This window comes from Eriocheir sinensis, unplaced genomic scaffold, assembly GCF_024679095.1.
Source record: "Eriocheir sinensis breed Jianghai 21 unplaced genomic scaffold, ASM2467909v1 Scaffold623, whole genome shotgun sequence".
In the NCBI taxonomy this organism is placed as follows: Eukaryota; Metazoa; Arthropoda; class Malacostraca; order Decapoda; family Varunidae; genus Eriocheir; species Eriocheir sinensis.
The window spans coordinates 41,454-54,484 of record NW_026111969.1 but is presented as its reverse complement, the minus strand read 5'-3'; the positions used below and the strand labels follow the sequence as shown (position 1 = coordinate 54,484).

Sequence of the window (13,031 nt, the reverse complement as noted above, 5' to 3'; positions counted from 1 at the left end):
CATACATTCCACGTTCTTTCCCTACTCCTCACGCTAAAAAGCCTTGGTTTAATCACGCTTGTTCTCGTGCTGTCAATGATAGAGGGACAGCTCACAAAAGGTACCAGAGCCTTCAAACTAATGCTAATTATGAACTTTACATTTCTGCCCGGAATCGTGCCAAATCTATTCTCCGACTAACCAAAAACTCTTTCATTAATAGAAAATGCCAAAACCTTGCTTTCTCTAACTCTTCCCGTGACTTCTGACATCTAGCCAAAAACATCTCCTCCAACTTCACTTCTTCATCTTTCCCTCCACTCCTCAGTCCTGACGGCAACATTGCCGTCTCATCTATCTCTAAGGCTGAACTCTTCTCTCAAACTTTTTCTAAAAACTCCACTCTGGACGATTCTGGGCATATTCCTCCTACTCATCCCCCCTCTGACTCTTTTATGCCTGTTATAAAGATTCTTCAAAATGATGTTTTCTATGCCCTCTCTGGCCTCAATCCTCAGAAGGCTTATGGACCTGATGGAGTGCCTCCTATTGTCCTTAAAAACTGTGCCTCCGTGCTGTCACCCTGCCTGGTCAAACTCTTTCGCCTCTGCCTGTCAACATCTACCTTTCCTTCTTGCTGGAAGCATGCCTTCATACAGCCTGTACCTAAGAAGGGTGACCGCTCCAATCCCTCAAACTACCGTCCTATAGCTTTACTTTCTTGTCTGTCTAAAGCTTTTGAATCAATCCTTAACCGGAAGATTCAAAAGCACCTTTCCACTTCTGACCTTCTATCTGATCGCAAGTATGGGTTCCGCAAGGGGCGTTCTACTGGTGATCTCCTTGCCTTCCTAACTGACTCTTGGTCATCCTCTCTTAGCCGTTTCGGTGAAACCTTTGCTATTGCGCTGGACATATCAAAAGCTTTTGATAGGGTCTGGCACAAATCTTTGCTTTCCAAACTACCCTCTTACGGTTTCTATCCTTCTGTCTGTACCTTTATCTCCAGTTTCCTTTCTGACCGTTCTATTTCTGCCGTGGTAGACGGTCACTGTTCTTCCCCTAAATCTATTAACAGTGGTGTCCCACAGGATTCTGTCCTATCTCCCACTCTTTTTCTGTTGTTCATTGATGATCTTCTTTCCAAAACGAACTGTCCTATCCATTCCTACGCCGATGATTTCACTCTGCATTACTCAACTTCTTTTAATAGAAGACCCACCCTTCAGGAACTTAACGACTCAAGGCTGGAGGCTGCAGAACGCTTAGCCTCAGACCTTATTATTATTTCCGATTGGGGCAAGAAGAACCTGGTGTCCTTCAACGCCTCAAAAACACAGTTTCTCCACCTATCCACTCGACACAATCTTCCAAACAACTATCCCCTATTCTTTGACAACACCCAGCTATCACCTTCCTCAACACTAAACATCCTCGGTCTATCCTTAACTCAAAATCTCAACTGGAAACTTCATATCTCATCTCTTACTAAATCAGCTTCCTCGAGGCTGGGCGTTCTGTACCGTCTCCGCCAGTTCTTCTCCCCTGCACAGTTGCTGTCCATATACAGGGGCCTTGTCCTCCCTCGTATGGAGTATGCATCTCATGTGTGGGGGGGCTCCACTCACACAGCTCTTCTGGACAGAGTGGAGGCTAAGGCTCTTCGTCTCATCAGCTCTCCTCCTCATACTGATAGTCTTCTACCTCTTAAATTCCGCCGCAATGTTGCCTCTCTTTCTATCTTCTATCGATATTTCCACGCTGACTTCTCTTCTGAACTTGCTAACTGCATGCCTCCCCCCCTCCCGCGGCCCCGCTGCACTAGACTTTATACTCATGCTCATCCCTATACTGTCCAAACCCCTTATGCAAGAGTTAACCAGCATCTTCACTCTTTCATCCCTCACGCTGGTAAACTCTGGAACAATCTTCCTTCATCTGTATTTCCTCCTGCCTACGACTTGAACTCTTTCAAGAGGAGGGTATCAGGACACCTCTCCTCCCGTATTTGATCTTCCTTTCGGCCACCTCTTTTGTTTCTTTTTTAGGAGCAGCGAGTAGCGGGCTTTTTTTTTACTATTGTTTTCTTTTTTTGTGTGCCCTTGAGCTGCCTCCTTTGTTGTTAAAAAAAAAAAAAAAAATCACAAGCAAAAACACTCACAGGCACAACAAAGCACCCAGAAGCACGACACAGCAAAGCACGTCCGCCCAATCCGACGAGACGAGAGAAACAGAGGCAACCACAGGCAGACACACTCACAGAAACCACAAACGAACACACGAAACACGTGTCGGGAAATCACAGGCAACACACAAAGTTCACAATCAAGAACGCACAAACACACGTGAAAGCAAACGCAAATCCAAAGAGCACAACGAAAACACAGGGTTGACAGGGCGTGTAGCGCGGGTAAGTTAGGAGGTGGTGGCCGTAGCGGGAAGGTCTCGTCCGTCTCTCAGGAGAGGTCAGGAGTGAATGAGAGAGAGAGAGAGAGAGAGAGAGAGAGAGAGAGAGAGAGAGAGAGAGAGAGAGAGAGAGAGAGAGAGAGAGAGAGAGAATATAAAGGACATATGAGATAAAGGTGCTTGGAAGGTGGTAGGGAGCTCAGCTGATACAGGAGTACTATATTCTGTAATGATTAGCAATGTCTTCAGAGAATAGGTGCACCTAATATCACCAAATGTGGGGTACAAACTTGGCAGAGGGACTGTTTTTTGAGCGCCATTAAAGGCAATGGGCTAAAGAGTAGCTAAGCCGGAGATGTTTTATTTATTAATGATCCACGAGGCACCCTAAAGTTAAATCAAAGTATGTGCTTATCTTTGTATTCATTCATACACACACTGGTAATATTTATGTGGAGTCTGATTCACTTATTGGAGTGAAATTCTAGTTTGATAAACAGCCACAAATTCGTGTCACTAGTAAAAATGAAACTAGTAATTTAAGTTTTGCCACCCTGAAATACACACAAATAGATAAATATGAAATCTCACGAAGTCACAATAAGTGACATTACCTGCTTTGCGGAGTAAAAGTATACTATTTTAGGTACCTGATACCCGCAATATGGCAGGCTGCTGCTGCCTCGGCCACAGGTTATTGCCAGATTGTTGTACTTCGCCGCTTATATTTCCCGACTTCCTGCCCCCAAACTGTTTTCTGGGCTCCAATAACGAAACTAATTTTTAGATATCGTTAAAAGTGCAAAATCCTGATGTTTCTTGGCAATAGTTAGGCGTCAGAAACAGGTAAATAATGTGCCCTGAATACGACAATCTGGCAACAGTAGCTATACCTATTTTCATATGACTATTCTGTTTTTATTGAATGTTATTTAAAAAAAAAAAAAGAATACTCATAATTTTAGTTAGTTTTTGGTTATAAGGATTCTTTACGAAATACAAGAATAAAATCACCTTTTTATACTTAGGAAACGTCCTGAATCCTGGATCGGCTATGGTGATGTTAGGTGGCCCTATCAACACACACACAGAGTAGCAGTACATAAAGGCGGACACACGCTATGCAATGCGGCCTGTCCGGCGGCCGAAAGTGGCCGGAGCCTCGTCGGCCGGATGAAGCATACACACTATGAGGCGGCCTCACGGAATACCGGGCGGCGGCCGTCACTCTGAGCCCCACCGCCGCAGCTACAAAAACACAATTTATGTTTTATGTCCACAAACATGGATGGCCCTTCTACAGATCAATAAAACAGATCCAAAAGTCTTTATTTATCCAGACATAAGACATTGTGGAGCGTAAATAATGTGTACACCACGGCTGTCAGCGTCGCTTTGAGATAATTCCCGCCTCAAGGCCGCACCGCAAGGTCATACACACTGTGAGGCCGCGGGCCGCGTCGGACGGAATTTCAAACATAAACAGAAGGCCATTGGGCCGCTTCGTGAGGCCGCGCCGCATAAATTACACCCGTACACACTGCCTTAAGGCCTCTAGCTCCGCCCATTTTTCGGCCGCCGGACAGGCCGCATCGCATAGTGTGTGTCCGCCTTAACAGGCGCACCTAACATCACCAAATGTGGGGTATAAACTTGGCGGAGGGACTGTTTTGGGGGGGCCATTGAAGGTAACGGGCTAACGAGTAGCCTATCCGGATATTTTGTTTTTACTTATTAATGGTCCATGAGACATCCTAGAGTTAAATCAAAGTATGTATTGATCTTTGTTTCATACACACACTGGTAATATTTCTGTGGGGTCTGATTCACTTATTAGAGTGAAATTCTATTGTGGTAAACAGTCACAAATTCGTGTCACTGGTAAAAATGAAACTAGTAATTTAAGTTTTGCCACGATGATATATACACAAATAGATATATATGAAACCTCACGAAGTCACAATACGTGACATCACCTGCTTTGCGCAGTAAAAATGTGCTATTTCAGGTATCTGATACCCCCCAAATGGCGGGCCTGCTGCCTGGGGCCTGCGGGCTACAGCCTCAACGGTGCCAGATTGTCGTACTCAGCCGATAATATTTCCGACTTCCTGCCCCAAAACTGTCTTCTGGGCTCCAATAACGAAATTAATTTATAGTTATCGTTAAAATAGTTAAATTCTGATGTTTCTTGGTAATAGTTAGGCGTCATAAACCTGTAAATACTATGCTCTGAGTACGATAATCTGGCACCGGTGGTTATACGTATTTTCATATTATTGTTCTGTTGTTTATTCAATGTTGTGTTCAAGGAAAAAAAACTACTCATAATTTAAGTTAGTTTTTTGGTTATAGCGATTATTTACGAAATACAGTTATAACGCTACCTCCCCTACCTATGAAACGTCCTGAATCCTGATTCGGCTGTCTGCCATATATCGATGCGCACGCCAGCGGCGGGTTCCCACCTGCGACGGGCCGTCGTAAGACAAAGGCCCGTTCCCCTCTATTTAGGGGGTAAATCCCTAAAGAAAGAAGAAGATGCTTACGTTTTCTCAAATTTCATTAACGTTCATTTTCTACAACTTTAAAGGAGTAACTAATCCTGTCATCAATATCGTTATAGATAATATAGAAGTTGGTATGGTCTTTATGTATTCCTACATATACATTGAGCCCTTTATACATTATTTACTTCAACCATTGGACATAATTTTTCTGATCCAACAGTAATACTTCAATTGATATATAATCTATGTTAGCTATTTTGATGACAGACAGAAAATTAATGTTAATGAAAATTGAGAAAACGTTAACATTGATATATGGTAGACAGCAATATTTCTCAGTATACCTTTTCCAACACATTAATCAAATAATTATATTACTGTATAATATTTGCAACTCAACAGCTGCCTAATTTAATTACATATCCTTAGCAATCAAAAAAACACAAAATCTGACTATGAATGAGTGACAAGATTAATAAGTAATGGTTTTCTAATACATTTTATGTGGAGAGAGTGAACCAGATTGTATACGCGGTGCATTGTGGGTAAAGCACATGCTTAGTAAGCTATCCTTATTATATAGGTTGAGCCACTGTAACACCCTTATAGTATCCTTATAGTATATAATCCTTGGGAGCAGGGACTCTCTCTTTATCAACGCAATGTTAACTTCAGATGATCTCCTGAAACACTTTTCACGTTCATGAAAACGTAAATTGTCTCATTCATAGCCATAGTGGTATCATTACGGCAAATATCGTGACTTCGGTGCCTGAAGGCATCAAACATTCGATGTCTTGTAGCCATGGAGTAAGACAGCGGGCACGAGCGACTGGAAGACACGGATCATTGTCCTTCGCACAAATAGCGACAACGTCATGCACTCGTGATGAGCGAGTCTTTGACAACGTGGGCCAAGCTAATCCGCCAATTTACAATAATTTTTGTCTGATTTCACTTAGTGGCTGCCCTCTCGTCCTGGTCGATAAATGGGTATACCTGAGGAAACCTGGGGAGCTAAACTGTTGGAACCCGGATGTCACAATGGCCCTGTTCTGGGGTAATGGGTTACTACCCGCCATGCTCATTGGCCAATGTGACGGAGATGAACACCGAGGTCACGCGCAGCTGTAGTGTAAGTTGCCAAATTTGTTTTGACTCAACACACAAAAAAAGTACATATAATAAAAATAATTAAAAATAATAACAATGAAAATGAATATAAATAAAATGGAGATAACATAAATAAATACCTACTTAAATATAGAAAAAAAGCCCACACACTTGTGAGGCAGCCTGCAGGTGGCCGCACCGCGCCGCGCTCCGCCCCACGTGCAGGTATTTAAAGAGCGACTCCGCCAGGACAGCCACACTGCTGCTGCGGCCTGCGACTCCGCCACGACCACGCCCGCCCACTGCAGTACGACCACCAGCTCTGTCTGTCTGTTTGCCTGTCACCGCAGAGATCACCGACACCAGGTGAGGCCGCAAGAACCTACACACAAAAAAAAAAATGTTGGAAAGCAAAAGGTCTGGTCAGCAAGGTAAGCGCTGAGCCTGAGGACTTATCACAGTCTTGCCCGTTCAACACGCCCCATCAGGAGCGTCTGTGCTGGTGCTGTGGTTTAACGTAAAAAAGAAAAGGGCATTCCAAAAAACTGCTAGCCTCCCCTCTAGGCTTAAGTTCCTTCAGTTGCTCTGACCACATGACCACTAAATTCGTTTCGCTACTCCTGTTCACCTAATTAATACAACTTTTCGTGCCAAGCTATTATTTTCATCTGTTCATTGAACCTTTTATCTGCCTTGTATCCATTACTGCATGTCCTAACTTTTTTATGTAGCTGCACTACGAATACCACATTGTCAACCACTGTTTCTGTTTCTCTCCGCAACCATAAGCCACGATGAAGACTGCGCTTATAGTAGGACTGCTGACACTGCTGGCTCTGGACGTCTGTCAATCCGAACTTAGATCAGTAAGTATAACGCCAGCACGCAGGCGCCCGTAGGAGTCACGCACTTTAACTTTGCTTATATTACATTACTAAGCTTTCTTCAGTTCAGAGTTCAGTTTTGACGGTATTTGAAGCGGGACACTTTCTACATCTACTGTTATCAACCATTACTTTTTCCAAATGCAAGGCGGGATGTCAAGGATACTTTTATACTAAAAGATACACCCATAGTTGTTTCATGGCATACTTTACCTGGTGATATACAAGGCAATGTAGTTTTTTCTCTCACCTATATATTCAACAATTGATAAATATAATTATAAGCCTAGAATAATCCAACTCGGAAGTATTAGATAGCTTTTTTGTGCTATTTTGTTGGTTGAGAATGAGATCAGCAAAGACTGGGTCATAAACAAACAGGAGAATGATTTAATAAAGTCTTGGTGGTGTGAATGCGACAGAGCTTCTCAGAGCTTAGAGAAACATGTGGATAAAAGACTTACGAGTATGATAACTTGTGGATGGCTTTCAAGAGTTGCTTTGTATGGACTGACAATTATTGCCCTTGCCTATTCCTAGCTCAATACCTTCCCTTCCGTTCTCAACTTGCTTAACTCCCCTTCCCCCCACCTTTCTCCCCTCAACAGTGCACTCAAATCGGCCCCTGTCTTGATGGCTCCAACCCGGGGGAGTGCGTTAATGATGTTACTGCGTGCAGCGGTGGAAGTGAATACATAACAGATGATGACTGTGGTTCCTGCACATGTTGCAAGACCTGTGAGCCAGACAATTTGTGTGCCCGTAAGAATGGGATATGCGTCAACCCAACTCAGCTACCTGAACTGTCACGCAATCCTCACGGTGAGTTATGTCTGTTGAACTCCCTAGTTCCTATACTTCAGGCTAAGACATAGAATTGTACAGCACTAATCATGCAATTAGCTCTGCAGAATTTCCGAGCATAGGGAGATGTGGGTTGCGGTATGAGTCGTTCAAGTCCCAGGCAAGATGACTGATGGGATACGACGTGGGTTCCAAGGGCTGCCGTGTGGTTAAGGGACTGGGACTGGTAATTTTTGTTTGCTCTTGGCTTTTCTGTTCAATATGCTTCTCAAGATAATAGCAAAGTAGGAGCGCAGGTCTGAAGACGTGCCCTCGTCGGTGGCTGATTGCAAAGAGGCGCCCTGGCGAATTCAAACTCTCCAACCTAAGTTTGCCTTGGTCGTCAACTCATCAGACGATCGAATCCTTCTTCACTGTGCTTTGAATTAACTTTGCTTACCTCATGCTTACCTTACTAAATCCGAATTACCACTACCATTCCCTTGTACTTAATTGAACATCACCAGATTAATAATGATATACAATATGTATACAAACTGGAATACTTTCCACAGATCAATGTCCAGCGGGATATCGTCATTTTATGGGAGGCAATTGCGGCACTGATGACTGCATCTGCTGTGTTCCAAGGGTGAGTAGTCGTGTGTGTGTGTGTGTGTGTGTGTGTGTGTGTGTGTGTGTGTGTGTGTGTGTGTGTGTTCATACTAGTTACCTACTTTTGAGTGATTCCCGCCCTCTCTTCCCTTAGCCTCACAATGAGGGGTGAAACTGTGACCCTGAGCCACCGCCACCGCCTGCACGACCGCCGCCCTGACCGAGGACTGACCCTGCCCTAACCTACTCCTGACCTGACCCGCCTCACCTTCATGCACGGACTTCCTGCACGTGCACCGTGCACGCTGATCCTCTGCAGAGTATTCAATTCTCCTTCTTCTTGGGCTTGATGCCAGAGCACCCTTCTGCAAAGAAAAAAAAAATGCACAAACGTAAATAGAGATATTATAGAAAACTTAACATTTCAGCAGACATGAATTTTGACTTTCGGAATTCTATGTATGTTCAGCTCGCAATATGTGTGTACCAGCTGTTCAGAATTATGCTGCAAATAAAATAGAACCAATCCTTAAAAGTTTTGATGGAGGCAAGTACTAGCGAAGAGTCCTTCAGGAAGGTAGGATATCCTGTCCCCTTTATCATCAGAGCCTCAACTCCCAACGATACTGCTCTAGGACTACTTTCTATGCATCTTTAAGGAGTTGCAAAGGCCGAGAATTCAGTGCCATGTTTCCAAGCTCCTCTGTCATATGCCAAGCCCTAAACTATCAGCTCCGGTTGTATCTACAAGCAATACAAGTCAATGCACTAGTCCCCTTTGTCTATCTGATTCTTAACTACTTTCTTACACCAGAGGAAGCAGTCAAAGGCACAAACACACGTAAAAATCAGGGGAGGGAAAAAAAGACCAAAAAAAAACAAGCCAATGCACTAGTCCCCTTTGTCTATCTGATTCTTTAGTTACTTTCTTACATCAGAGGAAGCAGTCAAAGGCACAAACACACGTAAAAATCATCAGGGGGGAAAAAGATCGCAAAAGTAGGCTACTGCTCCTCAAACGGATAACTGGTAGATAGCCTAAGTCCGAGTCAACGCATTAGTCCCCTCTGTCTATCCGATTCTTTAGTTCCTTCCTTACATCAAGGGAAGCTGTCAAGGGCAAAAACACACACAAACAAACAGGGGAAAAAAAACACAAACTACAGCACCCCGAAGGGAAACGTGTGATAGATTAGTCCAAGTCAACGCATCAGTACCCATTGCTTGTCTGATTCTTTAGTTATTTCTTACATCACAGGAGGTTGTCAAGGGTAAAATCACACACAAAAATAACAACAGGAAACAAAACTCTCTAAACTACAGTACCCCAGACGGAAAAAAGTGTGATAGATAAGTCCCAAAGATTAACCAGAAACGGATTTGATATCGAACTCTCCGCTTGAGGACTTTCATCACCAACAGAATTTCGCATCACACTGTCACTATATCACGCATAGGAACTAACCCCGGAAAAATACAAGAGGGAGTATATATATATATATATATATATATATATATATATATATATATATATATATATATATATATATATCTATATATATATATATATATATATATATATTTTGTGTATTTTTTTTTTTGGTATTTCGTTGGGGATATACCCCAATGGAGGAAGGCGGTGCATGCCGCGCAACCCCCCAGACGGCTGGTAGAGCGATACCCAATTCTTTCAAGGAGGAGGCCCAACAACGGGGCTGAGGGTGTCGGAAAGAGCCCACCTTTCCACCCCCATGGTAACTGATAGGTCTCGAACCCACACCCCAGCAACCCGCCGAAGCGCAAGGTAGAGACTCTACCACGGGACCACGGGAGCCCCCCAAGGGGGCGGGGGGAGTAGACTTAAAATTTCCCTCCTATGGCTCCTGAAAGTCTAAAATCGCCACTGGGAACTATTAATAATTTTGAAGATGGACTCAACGGAATTTCCTGACCTATTCTTGTGTGTTAGGCAGAGGAACTAACCCCGGGTAAATACTAGAGGGAGTAGACTGTGTGTGGCGGGGGAGAGGTACTTAAATACTCCCTCCTATGGCTCCTGAGAGTCTAAAATCGCCACTGGGAACTATTAATAATTTTGAAGATAGACTCAGCGGAATTTCCTGACCTATTCTTGTGTGTAAAGCTACGGTTCAGTACTGTGGATGTGAATGCAAGGAACTATAGATGGTCTGAGTCCCGCAGCAAAGTGTGCCAGATGTGTTGCAGGGGTGTGGACGAGACTGTGCAGCATGTAGTGCAGCAGGGCTTGGGCCCTGGTGTGTGAGAGGTACCGGAGAGAAAGGACGAAGATTGATTGATTGATAGTTTATTGTTGCAGGTAAACAACAAGGGAGAAGGGAGGAAGATGATGAGGGTGGCACTGAGTGAGATGGGCTGGGATGTGAATGGGAGGATTGCAAGAACGGAGAGGGAATGGATGCTGCTGCTGGTGAGACAGAGTGATGAAGCAAATGAGAGAATTATAGAAGCCATGAAGAGTTTTCTGGAAAAGATGTGGTGTGCAAGAAATAGGGAATAGGAAGATTTTAATGGATATATACTGCTTGTTTTGTTTTTATTTTTACAAGTTGTGCCGATATGAAGGCCTGACTCCAACGGGTCACCTGTACAGCAAGAGCAAGAGCAAGAGGTAAACAAACACACGCCTCGGCGGCTGGTGGTGAGTGCGTGGCTTAACCAGTCCCCAAGCGGCCCAAAACAACAACAACAACTAGTCCCTATAACACTGAACAACAAGAAGAGTGGTGGGCGGCCCGCTGCACGCCAGGCCAGTGACTCAAGGCGTGAACACTAGCGTGGTGAGTAAGCTGGTGGTGAGTGGTGGGCTGGACGCTGCAGCCTGCACCCCAGGCCAGTGTGTGCCGGTGACTCAAGGCGTGAACACTAGCGTGGTGAGTAAGCTGGTGGTGAGTGGTGGGCTGGACGCTGCAGCCTGCACCCCAGGCCAGTGTGTGCCGGTGAGTCAAGGCGTGAACACGGCGGCCACACGGCGCGGTGACTGAGTAAGCTGAGCTCCACCCCGAGTGTGTGGCCTGCCATGCCCCGCCTGCCGCCGCTGCCCTCGGCGGGGGAGCTGCTGCGGCTGTACCGGCTGCGGGCCCTCAAGAGGCTGAGCCAGAACTTCCTGCTGGACCCCAGGCTGTGCAGCAAGCTGGTGCGCGCCGCGGGGCAGCTGCATGGCGCGCACGTGGTGGAGGTGGGCCCTGGCCCTGGCAACCTGACGCGGGCCGTGCTGGAGCAGGGCGCGGCGCGCGTCACGGCGGTGGAGAAGGACACCAGGTTTCTGCCGGCCCTGCAGGCGCTGCAGGAGGTATCCGGGGGAGCCCTGGAGGTGTGTCTGGGAGACGCCAGGACCTTCAATATGGAGCGCGTCTTCCCGGCCTGTGACGGCCCCTGGGAGGGCCGGCCGCCCAACACACACATCATCGGCAACCTGCCGTTCAGCGTGGCCACGCCCCTCACTGTGCGCTGGCTGGAGGACATTAGCCTGCGCAGGAACGCCTGGGCGGCCGGCCGCACACGCCTCACGCTGACCTATCAGCTAGAGGTGGCCCAGCGCATGGCAGCCCGGCCCGGCCATGCCCAGCGGTGTCGCCTGTCCCTCATGTGCCAGAACTGGTGCCACATCAAGCACTGCTTCACCATCCCTGGCTGCGCCTTTGTGCCTCCGCCGGACGTCAGCGTGGGGGTGGTGCACTTCACCCCTCGTGCGGCTCCCCCCGTGCCCCTCCCCTTCCCCCTGGTGGAGAAGGTGGCACGTTGCCTCTTCGCCCTCCGCCAGAAGTACTGCAGTCCCCACACTCTTCCCCACCAGGGTGAGGGACAGCCTGGCGGACAAACTCTTCAAGGTGGCCGACGTGGACCCCATGCTGCGGCCGTTCCAGCTCACCATGGCGGAGTTTGGCCCCCTCTGCCACATCTACAATGCCATCCTGGACAGGCACCCAACCCTGGCCAAGTACAACCACCGCGACCCGGCCACTGAGGTCGACGAGGACTGGGATGACATCATACCTCCTCCGCCTCCTGCTGCTGCTGCTGCGGCCACTGTTTCTTCCTCTCCCTGAGCCATCTTCCTTGTAGCTGTCAGAGGATGTCGGCCTTTGTCTGGTCCCTCATCCTTGGCTCTTCCTAAACACCACATGAAGTGTTATGCAGTTGTGTATAGCCTTAGAATTATATTCTTTGTTATTTATTGAAAGCTATCATTGCCCTCTGAATCATCCATACTCTTCTATAGAGTGATACACATTTACATGAGTATTTTATTCACAATCAATTATTTGATTTTATACCTAAACACTTATATCAGTTATGCTTACTGAAGTCCGTTCCACCAGACCTGGTGGGCCTAAGCCTTCCAGGGTGGACTCGCAGACTTGGCATCATTGATTGGGTGACTGTACTGCGCGCTCATTGGCCAATTATTAACTTGTTCCAACGAGTATAAAATTGACTTTGGATTCCTACCAAAACCCTTTTTGAGCAGTAAGGTAACAGATTGCAGCAATAAAAACTATTGCAATAATATCTTTATTGATAAGTATGTGCCTTTTGAAGTAGGTATTATAAATAAATCTGAAATGACATTCATAACAAAACTAAGTCGGAGCTGCACGTAGCCTTAATGGACAATATCCAGCGACTGTTAAGGCTAGACTTCTTTTTACTACTACAAAGTGCTAGGCTACAGTCTACACAATGTCATTCGTTACTTAAC

The 13,031-nt window shown here is 45.9% G+C and overlaps 1 long non-coding RNA gene and 1 pseudogene across 1 annotated transcript; both read left to right on the top strand.

The window, feature by feature from the left end:
• Positions 1 to 6,280: 6,280 nt before the first annotated feature.
• Positions 6,281 to 8,711, top strand: LOC126993501 (uncharacterized). The gene is made up of 5 exons (XR_007747860.1): positions 6,281 to 6,374; positions 6,798 to 6,874; positions 7,501 to 7,714; positions 8,251 to 8,327; positions 8,445 to 8,711. It is a non-coding gene; the product is annotated as an uncharacterized LOC126993501 (long non-coding RNA).
• Positions 8,712 to 10,748: 2,037 nt separating this feature from the next.
• On the top strand, positions 10,749 to 12,492 carry LOC126993500 (dimethyladenosine transferase 1, mitochondrial-like; annotated as a pseudogene).
• Positions 12,493 to 13,031: the final 539 nt, after the last annotated feature.